We start from the raw sequence: 26,932 nt of genomic DNA on the forward strand, positions 1-26,932 counted from the left end.
TATGACCTGTAGGAATATTCCATGTAAAAGGACAGAAAAATAGAAGGAAGGGAAAAATAAGGCAACCCAAAGTTCCTTTTATTTTCAGTCCTTTTTCACTTATCACTAACCTGAATGTTGAGAGTTGGCAGAATGTGCATATATAAATAAGTGAAACAAAAATATTTTGGTTAGTTTTATGCAGCCTTTCCACTGCTGTAAGAACAAAATACACATGCATGGACAAGCTATGAAATATGAATTGTATAATTTTGGCAATTCCACATTAAATGTTAATATATTTGTATTTAAAACTAGCATTGCATGATATAAAGATGAACAGTAAAAGGAATGTTAATAATTTCAGTTTTTAATTTTCTTTACTAATATGAAATTAAATATCTAACAAAAAAACTCCATGACAAGTCAAGAGAGACCATGAAAGGACAAAGCATTATATTTTAGTACCTTTAATGGTACTTTTATCCTGCTTTTTTTTTTCAGTTTTCAGTTTTATTAGGTAGAATTGCTATGATTTGACTGCACATATACAATATATTGCATGTAAATACATATATACAATATATTGTACATGTTTTTAGTTCACATATATGTACTGTTCATTATTTCTAAGAACAGTTTAGAGCTTTAGCTTAAACTTACACAGTTATCAAAGGAATAAAGCCAACCACAAAATAAGAATCAACAGAATATCCTGCTTTCTTTGAACACAGATCTCCATATTTTCATTTTGTACTGGGCCCTATAAATCATATGGCCAATCCTGGCTGTCACAGCCTATAAAGTACCCTTAATACTTCCAGTAACTATTGCATCAATAAAAATATCTGTATCAAAATTTTAAATTATCAAAAATAAGGACACCAAAAATATTATTTTTTGCAATTCATAAGTTTATATTGTCACTCATGCACCACTATAACCCCTATTGGGTTCGGTAAGTAATCAAAATTTTTTTAAAGGAAAAAACTAAGTTTTGCTACCTTCAGTGGCACTTTTTTCCTGCCTTTAGAGTAAGGCCCCATGTCTTCATTTTGTACTGGGCCCCAGAAATTATGTAGCTGGACTTGTTTACAGATCAAACCCTCGACTGAGCAGTCCCTCTAACTCATACCTCTACACTACCCTTATTGGCCACCATTTCAGGGCACAGAAAAATGGACAGCATGGGAAATATCCAGACCTCACTCTGCAGTTCCCAAAGGAAAACAGATTGCCCAGATACTGTAGAAAGTCTGTCGAGAAGTCACCCCATTGAGTCAACTCACTGAGCAGAGAAGCGGGCCTACACACAGAGCCACCCAAGCAGGAGCAGGTTCAAAGGAAACAGCATGCAATATGCAAACACCTCCCAGGAGCTTAGCACACAAAAGTAACCCTGAAGAAAATTAACTCAAAGAACACAGGAACACTTCCCCACAACTGCTTCTCATGATAGCAAGTCAAAAAGAACACGAATTCAATAAAGCTTAAGGCAAGATGGGAACAACAAAATGGCATGAAAAGGAAGAGTGCAGACTTAATGAAACTGAGGACCAAGATATCACACAACAAATCAATACATTAGAAATGGTACAAAACAGACTCCACCACAGCTGATGAATAAATTAAAGCCAGATGAGAAAAAAGGGTTTACAGAAGTGGCAGTGAACAACGATTCAAAAGTCAAAATAAATTAAAGCAATTAGAGGAAACTTATAGCTATGGCAGTCAGGTGAACATGATCCTGTATTAGGATGACTGGTGTCTTGCAGTAAAAAACCCAACAAATGGAACAGAAAGTTTCCAAGATGAAACACAAGATGATTTCTCGGAATTAGATTTAAAAAAAAAATAAAGTCTGGACGTTAAAAGGGCATATTATTGTCAAAAATATGAAAAAAAAAAGTACAACCTAAAAGTTGAGAATTATGTTTTATTCAGGGATACTACTGAGGACTACCCAGGAATCAGCCTCTCAGACAGCTCTGAGGAACTGTTTCAAAGAGGTTAAGGGAGGAGCCAGGATATATACAAGTTTATGCTGAAAAAAAAAATCCTTAAAAAACTAAAAATAGAGTTACCATGTGATCTTGCAATCCCACTCCTGGGCATAAATCTGGAAAAGATGAAAAATCTAAGTGGAAAAGATACATGCACCCCAATGTTTATAGCAGCATTATTTACAATAGCCAAGACATGGAAGTAACCAAAATGTCCATCAGCATTGACTGGAAAAAGAAAATGTGATATATAACACAATGGAATACTACTCAGCCATAAAAAAAGAATGAAATAATGCTATATGCAGCAACACGGATGGACCTAGAGATTATCATACTAAGTGAAGTAATCAGATAAAGACAAATATATGATATCACTTATATGTGGAATCTAAAAAAATGATACAAATTAACTTATTTACAAACCAGAAATAGATTCACAGACAGTGAAAACAAATTTATGGTTACCAAAGGGGAAAGGCGAGAGGGAGAAATTAGGAGTTTAGGATTAACAGATACACACTATTATATATACAATAGATAACTAATAAAGACCTACTATATAGCCCAGGGAACTATATTCAATATCTTGCAATAACCTATAATGGAAAAGAATCTAAAAATAATAGCTGTGTGTATGTATGTGTGTGTGTGTCTGCGTGTGTATCTGAATCACTTTGCTGTCCACCTGAAACTAATACAGCATTATAAACCAACTATATTTCAACCAAAAAAAAGTTAAATAATAATTAAACAAAAAAATCATGTAGTCAGAACATCAAAAGATTACTGCTAATCACAAAAAAAAAAAACCAGATATCTCAAGTTAATGATTTGAGTGCTTTTCTGTACTTGGGAAGCTGCAAGAGTGTGGGCTCACTGAAATTATTCCTTTGACATGCCCTTTAACTATCTAGAGCCAGTATCCTGTTTTTCCTCCCTCCTGAATTCCCCTGAAGATGTACCATCAGGGCTGCTACAGCAGCTGGCAGTGGGCAACATTTGTTGCTTACTGGAATGGCAGGCAACAATTTCTGGTCCACACCACATACAAGAAATTTGATACAAAGAGCTCAACTTTCCACCGAAGCCACTGAACTTCAAACATAAGGACTTGTTCAGGTACCAGGCAGAAGAATCTAGATGGCTTCAGACTTCCCCATAGCAATATTCAAAGCCAGAAGACCACACAGAAACGTGTGCTGAAGCAAATAAGGAGTGCACATGTGTGTGTGTGTCTGCTATGATGCTCATTTAATGTTAATGATGGTTGTTTCTGGGTGGTGGGATTTAAGGAGGGTTATGTATTTTTTTTACATTTTATCATTGCAGTTTTCTGCATTATTTGAACTCTTTAGAATGAACAAATATCACTGTTATCAAACTAAAAGGGTTCTAGGTCCCAATTTCCATAGTGGTACAGGGCGTTTTGGGGGAAGGTTCCTCACAGCAACAATTCTCAGGACACCAGCAAAGTGTCCTGCAAATCAACTCAATTCTGACACTCTCTACCTACAGATAGCACAAGATCCACAGGTTACACGTTCAATCCTATAAGACTTTGTCTCCCTGCCCCCATTTCAGACACCAGCCACAAGGCCAGATTATCACCTGGGCTTCTGACCAACCCACCATAAACTGGAGGTTTCAATGACCCCTACCTTGGGTTGGATAAATGTGATAGAACAGCTCACAGAACTTAGAGAAACATTTTACTTACTAGATTACCAGTCTATTGTAAAAAGATATAACTCAGGGATAGTCAGACAGAAGAGATGCACAGAGCAAGGTCTGAGGAAAGGGCACAGAGTTTCCATGCCCTCTCCAGGTGCACCACTCTCCCAAATCTACACAGGTTCACCAATCTGGAAGCTCTCCAAACCCCATCCTTTTGGATTCTTATGGAGGATCAACCACCTAGGCATGATTGATTAACTTCTTGGCCATTAGCTATTGATTCAACCTCCAGCCTCTCTCCCCTCCCAGGACGTCTGAGGGTGGGACTGAAAGTTCCAACCTGCTATCACACTTGGTCCTCCTAGCAACCAAACCCTATCCATAGGTGCATTCCAAAAGTCACTTTACTAACGTAAGAAATACCTTTAAGTTCTCATCACTTCCAAGGGTTTGGGAAGCTATGAGACAGGAACCTTGGATGAAGACCAAATATATGAGAAATCTATATATGATCATCTGTATGACAAAATATATATTTCTTCTAAATCATAACATTACAAAACTGATAGTGATATTTCTTTTAAAAAATATTAACAGCAAATATGCAAAGATGTTAGCAGTGGCTGGTCTAAAGTGGTAAGAATGTGGATGATTTTGTTTTCTTTTTTGACTGCTGTGCATTTTCAATTTCCAAAAGTTAACAAATAAGAGCAGTAAAGTAAATAAATAAGAGCAGAGGGAAGAAGGTTCCTGGCAAAAGAAACAGCATGTACACAGAACCTACAGGGAGAAGGCGATTGCTATCACCCAGGAACTAAGACAAACAGCGTGGAAAAGAAAGTCACACAAGGTGAGGCAGAGGGGTGGGAAAACCACTTCCAGAGCTTCCAGGCCACACTGGAAACCTGGAATGTCATATAAAAGCTTGCCCCCGATCAAAGTTTAATCCACCCCAAATACCTTACTTGCCACCTTCAGCCTACAACTAAAATATTTTTTCAACACTTAAAAATTGACAATGTTCAGAGTTGCCTGCATACCTCCATGGCCAAAGCGATGCACTTCACAGACAACTCTATATCAATCCACTAGAGTACCTTTCCGTCCTCAACTAGCCTTTCTATTTTCTAGAATATTTTCCAGAAAAAGCCTTTCTGTGTTCTAGATAGTTTGAGTAAAAAGGTTATACTACAGATATCAAACATGTCACGGAATCAAAATAATGTTAAACCAACTCCAATAAGCTGCAAATGAAAAATCAGTTTGGTTCTATGTGTAAAGCTCTGTTTAGCATTTCAGAATTTCTCCAGAAACTTCATCTCAAATGTCAGCAAAGACAGCAATCAAACATAACAAAACTAAAAAAAAAAAAAAAAAATCAAAAAAAAAAAAAAACCAAAAAAAAAAAAAAATACAAAACTAAATGGCAGCACCTGCCTGCCTAAAAAGGCCACAAATAGAAGTCACACTGCTGTCATCTTTCAAGCATCAAAAATAATCAGGAATCAAAAGAGAAAGTTCTACAAGTCAAATAAACAGTTTCATTTTGTTTATAAATTCCAAAGAGTGTAAACATTCATACACACTTTTTTTTTTTACTATTCAGTTTGCCTAAGTTAAGTATCAGTTTGTGAGCTCTTAACAGCTATACTTGTTTAGATATGAGAGAAGGAAAAGATCCACAAAGTCAAAAGGATTTTTTTTTAAAAAACCGTTAGTGACCCCATAAGGACGCAGGACAGGATACAGAGATTTAATGAAGAATTGGTGGTTTCTCTGCTCCCACCTTGGAAGTCCCCCTAGCCTGACCTCTGTTTTCCTGCAGCCAAGCAGGCAGCCACCTTCTCAGGAGCAGACACCCAGTGCTCCCCTGAGAACACCAGTGGTCCAGAAGCTCAGACGGCCCAGGTCTCTGCTTCGCAGCCCCACAAAAGGCTTCATCCACAATCATCATCACCGCATGAAATCCAACCAGTCAACTGAGAAATAGAATAACATCATATTTTTATCACTCTTTTTAGTTACCAAGCATTTCTTTTCATATGTGTCATCTCATTTAATTTTCACAACACTGTAAGGTAATTATCAATATCTTCATTTTAGGAATGAGCTACTGAAGTTCAGAGATATTGAGCGTCTTACCTGAGATAAAACTGGCAGAGCTGGATAGAGTCCAGGTCTTGTCAGCTCTAAATTCAGGGGCTCCTCACTTCACAACATTGGGCAAAAGCAGTTGACCACCCTAACTCGAAAGTAGACTCACAGCCACTCTCTCTACTCTACCCCACCCAGTTACTATCCAATCACCCCATTATTTCCTTCCAAAATTATTTTATATGTTGTCTATCTCCTTCTTCCTCCCTCAATACCCAACAAAATGAACATGTGTTCATTAGATGGACAAAGTCCATCTTGTCCACTGCTGAACCACCAACACCTGCAGCAGAGTCTGAAACATAGCAGGCATGTAATGAAAATGAAGTGAATGAATCAATGAATCAATGAAGGATTTCTGGGCAAAAGAATTGTCCAAAGGTCTTAAAACCTATAGCATGCCTAGGACTTACAGTCATGTGGGGCATTATAACGCAATATACTCTTGAGACTCCCGGTTGGATCAAGAATTCAACGCAAAGTTACTGTCTTCCAGTAAGACTGGTCTTCCGGAGGACATGGAATCCTCAGTTCTATGTGTCATCACGTCTGACTCTAGGAAAATCCAGTTCTCATTTTCTTATCTGGTTTTGCAAGATATCCTTCATGCTTTCTGGCATATAGTTTTACTTATCTTCATTTTTATTGTTAGCACACACACCCTTATTAAGGGTCTATTACTTGTGAATCACTGCCTTGACATAATGAAACAGAAAAAGTAACTTGATTTTTTTTTAAATAGTTATTTGATAGCAGGGACTTTGGTTTAAGGAGTTCACAAATTGGTTGGAGGAAAAAAAACAATTAAGAAGTAAGCAAAGAGAAAAAGATATAAATAATAACAAAATATCATGATACAGTGGCAAAAGATTAGTCACCAAATTAAATATGAACAAATTACTTGCTATAGAAATTCACAGGAAGGATACCTGAAGCTGGACTGCAAAGAAAAAACTTCAGGAAAGACAGAAAATGAATTTGAGTTAGCCCTTGAAGAACAAGTAGGATTTATAAAAGCACAAAGAATGAAAAAGTCGTGAAAGCTCAAGTAAACTCCCTTTGCTAAAGAAGAGAGTATGGTTTAGTGGGTAGTCACAAAGAAGGCTCACGATAGAATGAAGCCAATTCAAGTAAAGACCGTTAACACCAGGATGAGAAGTCTGAAATTTATTTACAGGCAGTGAGAGCTACTTAAAGGTTTAATGTAGGGCTGTCCCATAGTCAATGTGGTCTTTTAAGAAGATTATTCTGGCATAGGATGAGACTGAAGGATGAGAGGGAGTTGTCAGTTATCTGGTCTGCCTCCTTGTAGGGAGCTTTCCTTTTTTTTTTTTTTTTTTTTTAATTCTTTTTTAACACAAGCTTTGAAAATAGAGTTATTCTCTAACAACAGTTTCTGGATGAACACTTCCAGGAAGTTCACTGCTACACATACCTTGTTTAATTGGAAGAGACCACAGACAACCAAATCACAGGCTGACACCTTCAAGCTCTGTTTCACGATGAGGCTAAAGAAGACAAGTCTTCACCTAGCCTGTATCCAGTGGGCAAGCAGGCTCTGCTCTCTCCTCCCCAACATCCAGACAACACGCCAGCATCTCTAGGCTACCACATTTTGTTCCAGCCAGGTCCATTTGTTAATTTTTTAATGAGACCTGGGAGTATAATGTGAAGATCTTGATGCTGTTCCTTACCCCCTCCTTGTACCAGATGTCAGTGCTCACGCTACTAGGTCCTAAGACTCTGGGGCCTCAGATCCTTTTGCTCTGCCTTTCTTTGACTATAACAGCAATGGTTATCTCTTTATAGCTGAGACTGTAACCGAGCAGGACCTTATTGTCATCGGTGACCATCTGGTATCTGTAATGATGCTTGTAACTGCTTAACTGTATAATGGTTTAGGATTCTTCTCATGCTCTTGCTGACCAGGGTTAGGCTGGAAAGGAGGGGGCTTGGGTGATCCACTCATCCCCCTTGTGGTGCTGCGTGCAGGGATCATGCTCAGTGCCCTGCTTTTGCCCCCAGTGCCCTCACCTTGACCCCGACATCTCAGGAGCAGCATTTGGGTTTTGTGCATCTTGTTGTTCATAACTCAGGAACACATGTCTGCAGTTGTTTTTGGTCCCTTGTGGTTTCTTTGTATCCTGTTGTTTGAGGTGCAGGCCTTAGCCTGCTTAAAAGGCTAAAAGCATTTATCACCCTAACTTTAAACTGCACAAGTTTTTCTCTAGAGCTCTTTTCCAGGGATCCCTTTCCTATACACCCTTTGTTCTAAGTACAAGAATATTAGAAAAGTCCCAAAGCTGGAGATGAACTTCATACCCAGCAAAGGGAAAGGGGTCACTACATCTGCAAAAACAAGAATGACTTTGCAACAATTTGTTCTCCTGGATGCAGTCTCTATGGAAACTAGCTCCACACCTTGAACTCTTGAACTTTTACTATAAAACCCTCTGCCTTCTCTCCCCAGCAGGCTCACAGTCTTAAAAGCATTAGCCCACTGTGAACTCCTTTGCCTGGCAAAGAAATAAAGCTGCCTTTCCTACTTCATCCAAAACATCTGAAGTCTCAGTTTGGTAAGTGGGGTATGGAGGCCGTGTTTAGGCAACAAGACAAAGACCAGTTATTTGCATCTTGGTCTCTCCTCGCTAACCTTTTAGGGCCTCATCCTCTGGGGCAAATGATACAGGAAGAAGAATGCTGAAAGGCTATTGCTATGTAATGACAATAAGTTGTTTCTACTCTTCAAAGCATTGTAATAATGGGAGTGAGTCTGTGCATTTTGCAAAACAGCATCTTGGGAAAGAAGCTTAAAATGCACCCACTTCCATTCTGTGCTTGGCATAAAAAACACACCGACCAGCAGAAAACTAGGAGATTGCAATTCTAATACTTCAGTCTCAGAGTTACCTTTATTTTATTAAACATTTTAAAGGATATAATAATTAATGATATATTTTCCTGCTCAAATATTATCAATATCTCCTACATTCCCCAAATAAAATCCTTTGGAAGAAACTAATATTTGGGGGAGTGTCTTAGGTATCAGGTCCTCTTCTAAGCAGTTTTCATATATTATTTATACAATCTCCAAACAATCCTTTTAGGTGAGTACTACCCCATTTTACAGATGAGGAAACTAAGGTTGAGGAATGTAAAGCAGCTTGGCCAAGGTAACACAATGTAAGTAGTGGACGTGAGATTCAATCTAGCCCCATCTTCATCGTACTACCCAGCCCATGCTGCCTTCATATGGCATTCAGGCTCTGAACAGTGTAGCCCCCAACTGCCTCTCCAATCTAATACAAAATTTTTACATCTTTTATTTTGTTATGTGTACAGTCAGTCCTCAATCCATGGGTTCCACATCCACAGATTAAACCAACTGTGGACTGAAAATATTCAGAAACAAACAAACAAAAAATCACAGAAAGTTTCAAAAAGCAAAACTTGAATTTGCTACATGCTGGTGCTACTTACATAGTATTTACATTATGTTTATAACTATTTACATAGCATTTATACTCTATTAGGTATTTTAAGTAAGCTAGAGATGATCTAAAGTACACAGGAGGATGTACATAGGCTATATGCAAATACTACACCATTTTATATAAGGGACTTGAGCATCCACAGATTTGGGTATCAGCAGGGGGTCCTGGAACCAATCCCCAGGGATACAGAGGGAAGATTATAAATCAAAGTTGTTTCTCCACTCTAATTTCATTATTTCAAAAAAATCATAGAAAATCAACAAGCAGTAGTTGCTAAAACTGAATATACACATACTTCACAACTGTGAAAATTAATAAAGGGAAACTCATTTAAAATGAAGCCAGGAGCCCTGAAGGGGGAGCTCTCACGCACTATCCTTCCTTGCTGTCTGCACATCCCAAACTGGTAGAGAGGTAACTTGGATCTCCAACAGGAAGAAGGTTACTCACTTTACTTCTCCAAAAGAGAAAGAAAGGAAGGTTTTCTCCTTGCACAGCAGTAACCTCAGGCTGAGAACCTACCACCACTCCCCCAAAGAAACCAGCCATCCCCACCCTGAACTCTCCCTTTCCTCCAGTGGACTTTCTTTCAAAGCTGTCCCTCCCAGTTTCCTCCTTTTTCTCTCTGTAAGGTAACATTCCTCTCCTTTGTTTGCTAGACTTGCCTATGGTTTTGCCTTAGCTTGTATGTCCTGAAAATTCCCAGATAAACCCATTTTGCTCGTAAAGTAACTGGCTGTTTTATTTTAAAGGTTAACACAACCTAGAAATTCTACTCCTAGGTAAATGCCAGTAGAAACACGTATACATGTTCATCAAAAGACAGGTGTAATACTTATAACAGCACTACTTATAAGAGCCAAAAAAAAAGGGGGGGGGTCATAACCCAAATGTCTATCTACCACAGAAGGGATAAACAGTTATACAAGGAAGATATAAAATTGCAATGAGAATGAACAAACTGCAACAACACACACACAAACACACACACACACACACATGAATCTCGCAAACAATGTTCAGTGAAAGAAGCTGGATACAAAAAAGTACAGATTTGGTGATTGCATTTATATGAAGTTCAAAAATAGGTACAACGTATCTATCATATTACAAGTTAGGATAGGGGTTATCTGCCCCCAGGTAAGGGGGGAGCAGATGTGACTGGCAGGATGTTGATGCCTTAGCACAAATCAAGGCAGTGGCATCAAACTATTAGAGTCATTGTATTCTTCACAGCCAGGCCCTCACACTGGGGGAAGAAAAAGCCAGCTTCACTGAAGAATGTTCTTGATGAACAGTAAATATCATTAACTTTATTCGATCTTGCCCTTGAAGATACATCTTTTTAATATTTTAATAAAAATATGTAATATGTGATGAACTGGGCAGTGTGCATAAAGCACTTGTTACATACTGAAGTCTTGAGGAAAGGCACTTGCGTGAAAATTTGAGTTATAAAACCAGTGGAGCCACTCTTTTGACAGAATGTCATTTCTATTTAAAAGAATGATTGACAAACTGAGTTATTCAGTCTTGGGTATTGGGCACACATTTTCTCAGAAATGAACTAAGTGACCCTATCACTTCAAGGAAAACAACTGACAGTATTTGTTGGCAGTGAAAAAATTCAAGTTTTTGGCAAAAGTTATTTTGAAAAAATTACACCTGACACAAAGAGTTTGACAGCTTCCCACCCACACTCACCTCAACAGGGGTGCCCTTCCTGCCTACCAGGATTCTAATCCTAAACCTGTGATTTAATCATAAAATTGTGATTAAGTCACAACAAAACCCACTGATCCTGATACAAGAAGAAAGGGACTATACCTCAACGGAGCTATAACACCCATGCACTATGTACCAGCAAAGACTAGGAGAGCAAAAGTGAGGCCGGATTTCAGAGCTCTTGATCCAGAGAACTGGAACATAAGTTGACAAAGGGAGAGTTTATCCATCTGCAAGCACTTTCCCAGGATACAGTTAGCAAAAGACACATGAATGCCAGAGAGCACATGAAAAAGTTCTCAACATCACAAATCATCAGCAAAATGCAAATTAACTTCAATGAGATACCTCTCTACCCCCATTAGAATACTTAAAACGAAAAAGACCGACAACATCAAGCATTGGTAAAGATGAGAAACAACTGGAACTCTTATATTTTGCTGGTAGAGTGTAAAATGGTACAAACACTGAAAAACTGCTAGGCAGTTTCTTAGCTTAAACTCAGCAGTCCCACTCTTAGGTATTTTATCCAAGAGAAATAAAAATGTATGTTCACAAAAAGCCTTATACAAGAATATTCATAGGAGTTTTCTCTATATTAGTGCCAAATTGAAAAAAGCCCAGGTGTCCACAGGTGAAGAGATAAACTGGGGTATAGTTATATAAGAGAAAACTACTCAGGGAATAAAATGGAATGAATGAGTTGATACACATACCAACATTGATTAATCTCAACAACGTTAGGCTGAGTAAGAAACGCCACACAGAATAGTATATAGCACATATTTCCATTCAGAAAATCTAACACAAGCAAAACTAATCTGTGGTGATAGAAACCAGTAATGGTTGCTTCTGGAGGGGGGAAATGACTGCAAAGGCGCATAAGAGACCTCTCTGAGAGTTACAGAAATGCTCTCTATCTTGATCAGGCTGTGAGTTACATGGGTATATGCATTTGTCAAAACTGATCGAACCGTACACTTAAGATCTATGTGTTTCACTGCATGTGAATTATACCCTGATTAAGTTAAAGAATCAAACTCATCATTCTTCTTTCCAAACATTTTCCTCCTACTTTTTATCTGTTAACACATCACCATCTATTTCGTATTCTTCAAGCCTAACTCATTTCTCTTTCCCTCTTCCTGCCACCTTCAGTCACTCTGTCACCAAATCCTTTAGAGTCCATTCCCCTAAACAACTCTCATATCTGCCCCCTCATACCCGTTATTAATGACCCAAGCTTAGTTCTTATCCCTAGACTAATGAAATAGACCTACGACTGGACTTTGCCTTTCCTAATTAACTCTCTACAATGCCAACAAATTGATCTTCCTAAAATCCTTAATTTGTTATATCAAAACTTCTTCAACGATTTACACTACCTGTAAAAAGAATATCTAAACTCCTGGGAGAACAACTAGCCAAGAGCTTCCGGGTTGAGTCTATGAATATTCCCAAGGCAATTGATGCCTGAAGTCATCTCGTTCCCAATTAGAGACTTGGTAGTCCTCATTTTCCATCTGGTAAACTATGTGTTTATGTTTCAGGTTCACTTGTGATAACCTGGATTTAATAATCATCTCAGTCCAATTAACAAATGCTCATCTTCCTCCGTACCTGCATCAGTGAAAGAAGTCTCCATCTCCAGCCACCAGGAGTCAAAGCCTAGAGAAACCACTCTTCCCACTTGCCTCCTCTCTCACCCCCAGGCACAAAAATCCTGCCCATTCAGCCTCAACAGCATCCATTGTGGCTGAATGACTGCCTTCTTCTAATGTCAGGACCATGTCACCTCTCTTTAAGATTATGGCTATTGGAAAGGGAGGGTGTAGCTCAAGTGGTAGAGTGCATGCTTAGCATGCTTGGGGTCCTGGGTTCAATTCCCAGTAACTCCTCTAAAAATAAGTAAACCTAATTATCTTCCTCCTCCCACCAAGAAAAAAATTTTTTAAAAATTACAGCTGTTGCTTTTTAACAGTTTTCTCCACTTTAAATCAACTAAGAGGATTTACATCCAAGAACTCTGCATGCTTCAGATTTTCAGCATCCCAAAGAGTCCCACCATCCCTGGGTATCACCAAATCGGAGTTTTGGATTTTAAACTTCAGAAAGATTAGCTAAAAAATGAGGACTCTTAGTGATCAACTGTCCATTTTTGTTTCCTTCTATCTCAAAGTTGACATCAGAGGCTGATCTAACACCAGACTCAAGGCTTACTTTTACCTCATTGAAAATGTTCAAGCAAAAATTGAAACACTTTTGTTGGTGATGTTATTTATAAAAGAAATGTCCAGAGCATGGCAGGTTAGAAGATATTACCTTTGAGATGCCTTCTTACTAAGATATTTTTCTAATATTCTATATGGCAGATTCAAGATGGTCATAAATTGACATTCCTCCCATTAAAGGTGCGGTCTATGTCATGTCCCCTTAAATTTGGGTAGGTTCTATAACAGCTTTGACCAATAGAAGAGTCAGCAAGAAAGATGCCATGCCAGTTTCTGGGCTCCGCCCTTAAGAGACAAGCAGCTTCCATTTGCTGTGTCTCAAAAGAGTAGCTCTTAGAGCCCTCAGCCGCCGTGTAAGAATTCCAACTATCCTAAGGCCACCATGCTGGAGACACTTGCAGAAATGGTATGAAACCACATGAGTAGACAGAGATGCCCAATCAGCTCCAAGCTGAGGTCTCAGACATCATGGATTATAAATGAGTATATAAATGAGTATAAATGAACCTTTCTCACTGTGTTCTGTCTGAATCCCTGTCCCACAAAACTGCGAGGGAAATAATTACAAAATGATTGTTAACTCACTAAGTTGTGGGGTAGTTTGTTATCCAGAAATTGATAGCCGGTACAATAAAAAACCTGATAGAATTAGAAGTTTTAAACAGAATTCTCCATTCTACAGAAATATATTGCTAATAAAAAGAATTTGATTATACTTTGCAGATATATTTATGAAATTATAAAGTAAATCTATTAGACATGAAACAAAGATAGGAGTGGAAAGTTTGTATGTGGTTTTCAAAAAGAGAATTAATTAGAGGTTAATACTGGAATACTAATATATTTTGCTCTTCCGGGAGAACATGCCAAATTCTGCTTCTGGATGGGTCCTAATTTCACACTTTTTCCAAACAAAGCATTTCATTCATTTATTTATCCAATGACTATTTATTGGATACCTACTATGTGTCAGGTTCCATTCTGAATGCTAGAAATAAAGTGATGAACAAAACTGACAGTTCCTGTCCTCTGGGAGCTTACAATGAGTGATAAAATATAAAAAGAGAAAATCAATAAGCCACAGTTGGGCTCAAGAATAAAGAAAGCATCTCAGCAGACAGGGTACAGATATACGTACACAGTAATGGCAGGAGGGCAGCCCCAGGCCTACTGGGGCCTAGGGATGGAGCCCAGCACTAGCAGCCGGGCACTCAATTCCTTTGGGGGAAAGAAGTCATGCTCTCTGCAAGACTATAGTCCCAAGCCAAGCTCGAGGCTTGAGGCTCTTCCTCTTAAAAAGAAGCTGAAAAAGACAGCTGCCACCTGGGACTAGGTGTCCTGACTTCACATGTAGCTGTGGGCCTGGGGAGGTGAGGGACAGAGAATCCGAGCCAAGCTGGATCTGAGATTCTCAAATATGATCACAGAACAAAAGCAGCAAAATGTCATAAGAAAATCTGGTTCTGGGCTGGGGGCAGGTGGGGTGAGAGCAGATGACAACATGTGATGGCAATTATAAATCCATAAAATCACCAAGCAGGCAGGAAAGAGAAAACACATCCATAAAAATGTGTTATCTATTCCTGACAACATACAAAACATATACCACTGAAACTGAACATATCCAGTACCTCAAAAGTTCACCTAAAATGCTTTGCCTACATAGAAAAAAAAGCGGTAGTGTGCTGTTTTGTAAGAGAAGTTTATGCTTTGGTTTGTCACCCATTAAGAGTTTTTTTTTTCTTGTTCCTAAAGTGTTCAACAAGTACTACAGTGGAGTAAAAAAATTTAGCAGCCTGCCAAGCATCAAGATGGTCATGGCTACTTATGAGTCTATTCAGCAAGCTAGCAGCCACAGTGCAGCCCTGGAGAGGACTGTGGGGCCATCCTGAAGTGAAGATGGATCCCCTTTTTAAGGGGAGCTGCTGTAACTTTAACGAATGGACAAAAATAACCATAAAATCTCAAGTATTCTCACATATGTATTTGACTACTTTAAGACAAAAAAATGAAACGAGGATTGTTTTGAGTCATGAGTAAGTTTTTCATAACTTTATTGCAAGTAAAATAACAATTTCCTAATCCATGTCTTTTACATTCAAGTATGAATGCAACACATCAGGTTACCCTGGTAACTTTTGCCTCATCTACTAGTGAAGCAAATTAGTACCCAGGATCCAGTCATTTTATTCTCTTTTTTTTTTTTTAAACAATTGGAAGTAAATATCTAACCACAGTTTGACAGGAACAAGCCTGGAGGCAATAGTGAATAGTCAAGGGCACAAGCTCTGAAGCCAGACTGTTGAGATTTCGACCTTGAGTGACTCGGCCACTAATAGGTGTAAAACCTATGGGGGCAACTTTGCTTCTCTGTGCCTCAGTTTCCTCATGTACTCACATACTACATTGGCGCGGGAAGGAACAACTGTGTTTAAACCGAAAACTCCCCACCAGGGAGGAGGCAAACCATGCAAGCGCTAGGTCTGTTTTGCAGCAGTGCCTGAAGCCGGAGCCAGGACGCGGAGAGCACCTCCTGGAGAGTTGTCCCACTCTAGGCGAGACTCTGGGGCCCAGTCCTAAGTGAGCAGAAGGAACCGAGGAAGAGCATCCCACTCAGCACCAGCAACGCCCCCCTTTCCCATTAGCAAACCAGCTGGTGCAAGCAACCCGGAGCGTCCATTGCCGCCCTGCCTAACTCACCTGCGGGCAGATTGCCTCCTAAAGCCCTGCAGCTGCGCCTCCCGCCGCGGCACAGACCAAGAGGCGGGGCGAGGGGTGTGGCCTCGGCCGAGGCGGGGCGAGGGATCAGGCCACGCCTACTGAACACCCCGGGACTGGATCCCCCTTCCCCAATCCCCCGTTTACCTCACTGCGCCTGCGCCCGGAGGCGCGGGGCAGTCTGGGAGGTAACCGTGGTTTGGTGTTTGGTCGTGAGCCTGGTTCCCTGTTGTGCAGTCAGGGCATTTGCCGCGGCTTCTGGGTGTCGCTTTTGCCGCCCTCCTGGTCCCAGCTCTCTGAGCCTCCCAGCCTTACCCGCCCCCAATCCAGGACATTCCTGTCGCGGCCCTCCGCCGGATCCCAGCAACCAGCCAAGATCTAACGCTATTAACGCCTCCTCTTGTTTACCTGGCACTACGCTAGTTGCATCTATTGTGTCATTTTAATACCTTTTGCACCTGAGACAGTGAAAGAGAGAAGTTAAAGAACTTGGGTAAAGTCGCAGATCCAAAATGCACTAGAGCTTGAAGTTGATTGCAACCTGCCTGTCACCCTTCCACTGTGAATGGCGCCCCAACAGAATGCCTAGCCAAGTGCCATATGCTTTACATAAATTCTCACTGTCTCCTAAGCCCTACGAGGGCGGTATTATCTCTACAGCTGAGGATTCTAAGCAGCTTGCCCAAGCACACCGGCCCAACTTTGGTGGCAAAACCTGGGTCATTTACAACACTACACGTGGACTCTGCTTCTCCACACTTTAAAAAAAAAAAACAAAAAAAACCTTTATTCAGGTGACTTTTAAAATCTGCACATATCTGAAGGGTACAGTTTGATTTTTACGTATGTATATATACACCCCTGAAACCATCACCACAATCTAGACAGTGAACATATACATCATCCCCAAAAGTTTCCTTCTGTCCACTTGTAATCCCTACTCCCAGTAACAACCTACCATATCTATTTCTCAGAGAACCATAGATCTGCTTTTGGTCACTATAGATCAGTTTGCATTTTATAGAATTGTATATAAATGGACTTATATGCTATGTACTTTTAGGGGTGTTGGGGGAAGTCAGTCCTAATTATTTTCAGATTTATCCATGTTGCTGAGTGTATTAATAGTTCATTCCTTTTTATTACTGAGTAGTAGTCTATTATGTGGATATTTATGATGTTTTCAGTTTCTAGCTATCACAAACAAAGTTGTCAACATTGATGTACAAGTCTTTGTATGGAAGTATGCTTTTATTTGGATTAAAAACTAGGAGTGTTGGGAGTTCAAGATTTGCAGATATTAATATATGTAAAATAGATACACAAGCTCATACTGTATAGCACAGGGAACTATATTCAATCTTATAGTAACTTATGATGAGGAGGAATATGACCACGAATATATGTATGTTCATGTATGACTGAAGCATTGTGCTGTACACTAGAAATTGACACAACATTGTAAACTAACTATACTTCAATAAAAATATAGAGAGACAGAAAAAAAAAACCTAGGAGTGAAATGGCTATCATATGGTAGGTGTGTGTTTGACCTTTTAAGAAACTGCCAAACTATTTTTCAAAGTGGGTGTTCATTTTACATTTCCACCAGCAGTGAATGAGTACTAGATTTTCCATATTTTCACTAACACTTGTTAGACATTCTAATACTTGTGTAGTGATACCTCATCATAGGTTTGATTTGCATTTATCTAATGACTAGTGATGCTGCACATCACCTTTCATGAGCTTATTTTTCATTCATATGTCTCTTTTAATGAAATGTTAATTAAACCTTTTGCCCATTTTTAAAAATTAGGTTCTTCATTCTCTTATTATTCAGTTTTGAAAGTACATCATCTGGATATGTCTTTTCAGATAATGATTTGTGAATGTTTTCTCCCAGTCTTGTGGCTTGTCCTTTCATTCTCTTAAAAGTATGTTTCAGAAGCAGACATTTTTAACTTTGATAAAGTTTAACTTATCAATTTTTATTTATAGATTTTTTTTTTTTGGTGTCTAAGAAGTCTTTGCCTAACTCAGGGCCCCCAAAATTTTGTCTGTTTTTTCTCTAGAAGTTTTATGGTTCTAAGTGTTAAGTGTTAAGTTTATGACCATGCTGTATTATATGCTATGCAATACTATATATATATATATATATATATATATATATATGTTATATATTATATGACCTGCTATGCTATATTAATTTTTATGTACAAGATATGGGTTGAAGTTAATTTTTTTTTGCATATAGCAATGCAGTTGTTTAACCATTTGTTCTAATTGTTTAACCATTTGTTGAAAAAATTATCTTTTCTCTACTGAATTGTCTTTGCCTCTTAGTTAAAAATCAATTGATTGTATAAATGTGGGTTTATTTATGGAATCTATTCTGTTCATTGATTTATTTTTCTGTCTTGACATTGATACCACATGGTCGTGATTATCATAGCTTTATAATAAATGTTAAATCATGTCGTTTAAATGTTACAACTTTGTTCTTTGGTCTCAAAGTTGTCTTGACTATTCTACATCTTTTGCAATCCCAAATGAATCAGTTTGTCAATTTCAATAACCAAAAAAAGAACCTGCTGGGATTTTGATTAGGATTTCAATGAATCTGTAGATCAATCTATGGCAAATTGACACCTTAAAAATATTGAATCTTCTAATCTATGAATATGGTATATATCTCCATTCATTTAGCTATTCTATAATTTCTCTCAAAATTGTTTTGTAGTTTTCAGTGTACAGACCTTGCACATCTTTTGTCAGATTTATGCCCAAGTATTTCATACTTTTTATGCTATTGTAAATAGTATTGTTTCTAAATTTTTAATAGTTTATTGCTAATATATAGAAATACAACTGATTTTTTTGTATATACATCTTACATCCTAAAAATTTGCTAAACTCAATAGTTTGATTAGCTTTTTATAAATTCTGTAAATTTCCTATAGAGACAACCCTATTATCAGTAACCAGTAAATAGAGACCAATTTCTTCTTCCTTTTTAATCTGAATGACTTTTATTTCTTTTTCTTACCTATTGCACTAACTTAGAACCTCTAGAACAATTCAGTGAGGAATGAATGGTATTTTCAATAAATGAGGCTAGGCCAATTGGATATTCATTTAAGAAAACATGAACCTTGACCTCTACCTCTCACCATATACAAAAATCAATTTGAGAAGTATTATAGACATAAATGTGAAAGGCAAGACAATAATACAATTAAATCATAGGAGGCTATGTTATTTTAAGGGTAGGGAAAGATTTCTTAAATGGGACACAAATAGCAGTAACCATAGAAGATTAGTAAATTAATCCAATTTTTAAGTTATATATTAATTTTATTAATGAAACTTCCATTCATCACGATGCCATGAAGAAAGACAAAAGGTAAGCGACAAACCAGGAAACGATATTTTTAAAACATATCTGACAGAGGACTCCTATAAATTGATAAGAAAACATCTGAATCAACTTTAGGGGAGTGGAGGGACAAAATATTTACACAAAAGAGGAGATCCAAACAGCCAAAAAGCATATGAAAAAGCATTCAACATCATTAGTCATACAAGAAAATGCAAATTAAAACAACAATTGAGATATCACTATAAACCAACATCCCAACCCCCACCATGGTATAACTACTTCGGAAAACCAGCAGTATCTACAAAAGCTAAGCATACATACTCATCCTGTGACCCAGCAATTCCATTTCTGGGTATACCCAACATAAATGACGCTTATGTCCACCAAAAAACATGGACAAGAATGTTCCTAGCAGTTTTATTTGTAATGACCAAAATCTGGAAACAACCCAAGTGTCCATCAGCAATAAGATGGATAACTGTATGATGTTATATTTATATCATGAAATGCTATTGTATGGAATGGAATACTACAATAATGAAAAAGAACAAATTACTGCCACATGCAAGCACATGGATGAATATCATAAATACAATGTTGCCCAAAATAAGCCAGGCACAAAAGATTACATCTGTATGATTCTATCCATATGAAGCTTGTAAACAGGCAAAAATAACCCATGATTACTTTTGGTGGAGGGAGTAATGACTGGGGGAGAGTACCAGCAAAGCTATTGGGGTACCAGAAATGATCTATATCTTGATCTGAGTGTTGGCTAAGCTGATACATACACATGTAAAAATTCACTCTTCTCTACTTGTAAGATGTATGTATTTTATATATGTAAGTTATATGAACATAAAAGAAAACTAAAGTGACTCTGAACATAATTATTCAAGTTCTACTGATACATATGCCTATATCTGAGCCAAAATTGAACTCTTTTGATCACTATAATTTTATAATAGGTTTGCTTTCTACAAAATAAGTCCATCTCTTTTCTTTCAAATTTTTTCCATATGTCTGTTTCCAGGTGAATGTTAGGATCAATTTTTCAAATTCCTTAGAAAAATTCTATTGTGATTTTTTATTGGGACTATGCCATATTTTTAGTTTATTCGTAAAGCAATTATGTCACTACAATATTGACTCTTTCCAACCAATTAACCTGGTTCACTTATTCAGGAATTTTCACTCAAATTTTACCTATTCTTTATGTAGAGCTTGAACATTTTGGGTATATTATAAATAAATATTACATAATTATGGTTTCTGTTGCTATTATAAAGGAAATATTTATCCCACTACATTCCCTAATCATTGCTAGTATATAAAAAGGCTTTTTTCTTTTTTAAATATCTGGCCACCTTACTGAACTCCTTCATTCATTTTAGTAGTTTTTCATTTGATTCTTTTCATTTCTAGGTTGTGGGTAAAGTGTTAAAACTTTTTCTCCTTTGTGTGAGAATCTGACTTTGGGTTAATTTTCTGTTTTCCTGGAAACAGATAAAGATGGTTTGTGTCAACTATGTTACTAGGCAACATTGTTTATAATAACAGAGACTCCTGGCTTGTAACTTTTATCTGGACTGGGAGTCACCATAGCCTTGGGTTCCTTTTCTAAACTGCAAGTCCCTCTGGGGACCTTGGAAGCCATGCCTGTGGAGATATTGCTTGCTTGGGGGCATAAGGGGTTTGCTTGGGGGCATAAGGGGTTTGCTTGGGGGCTTGAAGGGTGCACCAGCCCATTGTAGACCTTGTCTTCTTGCTGCAAAGAGCCCCACTGCTAGGAATATCTGACACTGCTTTGCTGGCATGTGTGTGTGGTTCCTGTCCTATGTCTGAATAGTCCGGTGTCATGTGTGGCCTGTGATAGTCTTGTGAATCTGAATATATAGTCAAATATAAGTCCCCGCCCAACCCCACCTCCAAGGACACTGCAGAGTGGTGGCAGCGGTAGGCTAGACTTTCGGACCCCTGATTCAATTTGACCAATGGACTATGAGATAAGGAAGAAGGAAGGACAGGCTGACAAGGCACAGAATGCTGGGGTGGGAGAAGCAATCTACCCATTCTCTGATGCTGAAAGCTCTGCAGTATACGACGGGATAAATCATCCCCTGGGAAGAGGCAGATGTGGTTGAAGCAAAACCAAATTCACACTGAGAGGAGAAACTGCTCACTGCCCTTGAAAGGGACCCACTGCAGCTGGGCCACAGGAACAGATTAATAGACATCGGCTGGGTGGATGTTGTGGGGACAGACAAGAGAATGAACCAGAAGATGCCATGTTGTGGTGGGACTCTACCTGATAAAGCAGGTGGAACTGCAAAGTAGACCCTGACTCCATACAAATTTTGATCTACATGGAAAGCACCCAAGACAGTAGAGGGCAAAAGCAGACAGCAGGCAGTGTGGTGGCCATCAGGTCCAAGCAGGGCTACATGACAACCGTGTAATAGTTTTCGGGGTCACCAATAAAAGGTTAAAGAAAGTGCTCCATGCTCGATAAGGGATAAGCCCAGGCCAACCTAAACAGCATCCATGAGTATGATAAAAGCTATGGACTGAGAATGCTGAAGTTATTTAAGACTACACTGGAGCCTGACTAGTGTCCTCTGCTGCCATCTAGTGAAAATTGACGGGGATGCAAACACTTTCCAAAGTGACAAATTTTTAAAAAGCAAGAATGGTTATTTTTAAACGCCTAAACTGTACTCTCAGACTGGAAAAAAACCTTGATTTACCAATGGCACATAGATGGAAGAGATTCTTTTCCAAAAAAGGTTAATAAATATCAATGCAGTATGTTCTGTTTGCTAAAAATTATCATATACTATTGTAAGATGTAAAACACCTGGAATTCCAAGAATAAAAGCAAGTATTGTAGGCACTATAAAGACAGATGGCCGAAGACTGTTCCAGTGTCATAGGCTATGGAGGGGCCATCCTTACCTCACTGAATAATGCAAATCCTGGTGATGGCAAAATGTGCTAATTGGTCCTTGTGCTAAAAGTTAGCCAAAGCCTCGGGGATGGACTATAGGCAAAGATGCAGCAAAACACTTCTGCCTGTGAATCTGACCTTGGGTTTATTTCCCTGAAAGTATGTCAAGTATGTTGCTAGGCAACACAGCTTATAATAAAAACAATCATTGATAACTTGCCTCTGAACTGATAGACCTGGAACTACCCGATGGGGAAACAATTGTTGGGCTTCCAGAGTGTGGAACTATTATAAGAAGGCACATTCCTTGCAGAAACCATGGAAACTATGCCTACAGAATTGAGAGACTGTCTCTTGTGAGGCATCAACTTTTAAATCAAAACAGCTCTCATTAAGGCCCAATGTGGACCTAGCATCTTTGCACCTACAGAGTGAACTGTGGCAAGGACAATCACTGCAGCCACAAAGAGCATCTGAAGCAACCCTGCCCTATCTCCTTCTAAACAGACTGAGTGTGGCCTGTGGTCATCTTGTGACTCTAAATAAGCCTAAGAAGATCGCTAGTGGGCTTTGTATAGGTAATTATATCAGCTGCCAAAAATGACCTTTTTTTCCTTTTCTTTTCCATAACTATACCCATTTCTGTTTCATTTGTTATTCGCTATAATTTGTTGAATTACAGTGAGTGTATTGGGAAAGGGAGAGAGAGGGGTACTGTGGTGAAGAAGGGAAAGGGAATGGCTTACCCCCACATTTTATTGTTTCAGTTTTTATTATGAAATAATTTAGAACATACAGAAAAGTTGCAAAAAGAATATAAAGAACTCCTACAAAGATTTCACATTGACCAATTGTTGACATTTTGCCACATTTGCTTTGTCATTTTTTCCTCTCTCTACATCTAAATGTATTTTTATTATCATTGTTATTATTTGAGAGTAAATTGCAGCCATCATATCCCTTTATCCCTAAATAGTTTATTGTGTATTTCCTAAAAACATCTACTTACACAATCACAGTATAATTCTCAGATTGGGAATTAACATCAATAAAATGCTATTAATAGACCTATGAAAATTTCACTACTGTTCTTTATCATACGTTTTCCTGGTCCCACGTCCAATCTTTTAGTCTTGCTTTTTGTTGAAATGTTTCTTTAGTTTCCTTTAATTGGGAATAGTTCCTTAGCCCTTTTATGTCTTTTATAATGTGGGCATTTTGAAGAATACAGGCCTACCATTTTGGCAGAATTTGTATTTGTCTGCTGTTTCCTCATGATCAAATTCAGGTTTGGGCTCCCCGCACCCCACAGCACAGGGTGGAAGTTAGGGAACTACACTCTGGCCCTCCTGTAACTGCATCTCTGGAGCCAAGGAGGCTCCACTGGAGCCTGGCCACTCCCCCTTCTAGACCAAAAGTTGGCAAACCCTCTCTTTAAAGGGCCAGAGAGTAAATATTTTAGGCTTTGCAGGCCATATAATCTTTGTCACAGCTACTTAACCCTGCCATTGTAGCAAGAAAGCAGCCAGAGATAATACATAAATGAATAATCATAGCTATATTCCAATATAACTGTATTTATAAAAACAGGCAGAGAGCCCAGATTTAGCCTAGGACCCGTCGTTTGCTGACCCCTAATCTAATTGATGCCCCAGTGGCCAAGGACTCCAGATTTCCATGCCCAAACAGCCTCGAGCCCATTTCCAGGCGGGCCTCTTGTGGGCTTCTCTTCCCATGTCCACCATCCTGAGGCATGGCACATTGCCACATAGGGTGTGCGCTTCCCGAGGCTTGAGTATGACCTAGAGGTGGCTGTTTTGAGGAACGTGGACAAATGTGAACACATCAGTGGGGCCTGCGCAATGTCAGAAAGAGCCAAGATGGGACCAGGCTGTAGCTGGGGTTGGTTCTCCCCCTTCACCACGTTCTGGTGTGACCCTCCAAGGAGTCTGAGAAGTCTCCATGTGACCTGGCCTTCCTGGTTGGTTTGAAGGCACAGTTTATCCAGAGAAAAAGGAAATAACACATTTTATTTAACTACTTATTACTTGAATTATAGTTTTTCAACATTTAGACATACAGTTCATGGTCTCCGTTTGTAATTTGCCCCTACTGCATAATTCAAGGGAAAGCCTGTGTAAAAGCACAAAAACCTCTCAGAGCAGCCTCAGTCAGGGTGAACTGGGCTCTACAGGTATTCATTCACCTGCTGAAGGGAATCTGCAAGCTGGCTCCCATCACCTCATCGCCCCTGGGAGAATCAGGAGCAATCTGCGGCAATGCCTCCCAGCCTCCCTTGCCTACTGCCACTCAGCTTGGCAACAAGCCCAAGGCTAGTGTTCAGACTTTCAACAATATAGGGCAGATCCCTAACTGGCTAGTGCCAGATTCTTCCCACCCTCTGCCTCTGGAATGTCTTTTCTTTCTATTTCATCTGGCTGATTTCTTTGAACCTCTTGATATTTGAACAACAAAATTCCCAGTAATAGACTTAAGACCTCTGGAGGTATCTTTGTCTCCTTCTCATTCATTTAACACACAACCTCCACTGCCACCCCACCACCATGAATACCACCATCCACATTGCCACCATTGCCTCTGGTCAACACAGGGCCTTAAGGCACATTCCCTTACTCTGAACACTCCAAAGCCAGGAGATATTGTAAGGAGTTGCCATCTTACCCACACTAGTGTATACTCATATCCAAGACACTTTGAAATTCCAGCTAACTAAGTAACACCAATATGGTGACCAGATCTTAGAAGCAGTGAGGTATATCTGGAAAGATTGTTGCTGAAACTCAGCCTCTGTACCTCATTTACCAAAATGAGACTCCAGGAAAGAGTTTCGGATGAAGTAGAAAAGGCAGCTTTCTTTGCCAGGCAAAGGAGGTCATAGTGGGCTAATGCCTCCAAGAGTATGAGACCCCTGGGGAAAGTAGGAAGAGAGTTTTATAGTAAAAGTTTAAGAGTTCAAGGGGTGGAGCTAGTTTCCACAGAGATTGCATATAGGGTAACAAGTTGTTGCAGAATTATTCTTGTTTTTGCAGATGTAGTGACGCCTTTCCCTCTGCTGGGTATGAAGTTCAGTTCCGGCTTTGGGACTCTTCTAATACTCTTGTACCTAGAACAAAGGGTGTATAGGAAAGGGGTCCCTGGAAAAGAGCTCTAGAGAAAAACTTGTGTGGTTTAAAGTCAGGTTAATAAATGCTTTTTAGCAGGCTGAGGCCTGCACCTCGAACAACAGAATACAAGGAAACCACAACGGGCCAAACACAACTGCAGACATGAGCAGTTGGGGTGAGTTATGAACAACAAGATGCACAAAACACCCAACTGAGTTATTGAGATCAAGAGGAGGGTACTGGGGTCAAGAGGAGGGCACTAGGGTCGAGAAGAAGGCACTGAGCATGATGACCCCATGCAGCACCACAAGGGGATTGGACAGACCACTCAAGCCTCCTTTCTCTCCAACCTAACCTTGGTCAGTAAGAGCATGAGAAAAAACCCTTTAAACAATTCACAGTTAAGCAGTTACAAACAGCATTACAAATACCAGATGGTCACTGATGATGACAATAGGGTCCTTCTCAGTTATAAGATGAGCAATTCTTTAAAATATTACCTATGAAGTATCTCTAACTTTTAATACTCTTAGATGTAAGTGATGGGTATTAGCCTAAAAATCACTTTCAATAATGGAAAACTCTTGGTAAGGCATCTGATACCATCCAAATTTAAGAATCACTGCTACATGATTTATGTAATTACTATAATATAGCAGCATATAATTTACTGTTCTTTTCATTATTTTGCTCAATTTTTATACTTTTGTCCTAAAATTGTTTTCTATAAACTCTAAAAGTTGTTCCATTGTAACTTGTTTCTTTTTATAATGCTTTGAATTTCTAGAAAAAGGCAATTTTTATGAAAGTGTTTTGCAATAACACATTGATTAGTTACCCTATCATTTTTATTTGCTAGTGAGTATGCCTATGACTCATCATAATTTACTTGTCTATATCTTCAATGACTTAGGTCAGCTATCAGAACACAAAATTAGTCAAGATATTTGGTAGGGCAAAAATGGGAATTTTTGCACACAGAGAAGTAGAGCTGAATCAGTTATTGAGCAGACTGCTTTCTCTTCTAGCTGGCTGTTGTACTAGAAAGAGCTGAGGTTTGGGCTGAAAAGAGTTGAGTGAAATCCTGGCTAAACCATTGTCTGCCTGAGGTCAGAACCATCACCTTCTCTGGCCCTTGGTTTTCCCAGTATAAAGAGAGGAACATGACAATACTGAGTCTCTGCTCTACTATTCATGAAGATCAAATCATAAAATGCTTTATTAACAATACATTAATGTGCTGTTTGTTATCATCCCACAGCTTGAAAAGTGTGTTCACTGGATTCTGATTCCTAATGCTGCAGTGGTGTGGCTATGTGCCAGAGCACCTCTCTCTCTATTGGAATTGTACATTGAGAATGAGTATCTCCTTAAATTTTGCACCCCAGATGCCTACCTTTCCTCACCCTAGCCCCAGACCTGATACCTTGGAAGAAAAGGCTTACAAAGCCTACAAATGCAGGAATAAACCATTGTTCTTTTTTCCTGGTCTGTTGT

General features: G+C 38.9%; 1 long non-coding RNA gene across 4 annotated transcripts in view; it reads right to left on the reverse strand.

Moving 5' to 3' along the window:
• The window catches only part of LOC135322046 (uncharacterized), a 209,028-nt gene that overhangs the window by 165,927 nt on the left and 16,169 nt on the right, over nucleotides 1–26,932 (reverse strand). For 3 of the 4 annotated variants that reach the window (XR_010382334.1, XR_010382331.1, XR_010382333.1), the window contains exon 1: nucleotides 15,964–16,138. The exons of the other annotated variant lie outside the window; for it this stretch is intronic. This is a non-coding gene — a long non-coding RNA (uncharacterized LOC135322046). Of the gene's footprint in view, nucleotides 1–15,963; nucleotides 16,139–26,932 lie in introns of those variants that run through there. 4 annotated transcript variants of the gene reach the window in all.

The sequence above is a fragment of the Camelus dromedarius genome, chromosome 9 (assembly GCF_036321535.1).
Source record: "Camelus dromedarius isolate mCamDro1 chromosome 9, mCamDro1.pat, whole genome shotgun sequence".
Taxonomy (NCBI): domain Eukaryota; kingdom Metazoa; phylum Chordata; class Mammalia; order Artiodactyla; family Camelidae; genus Camelus; species Camelus dromedarius.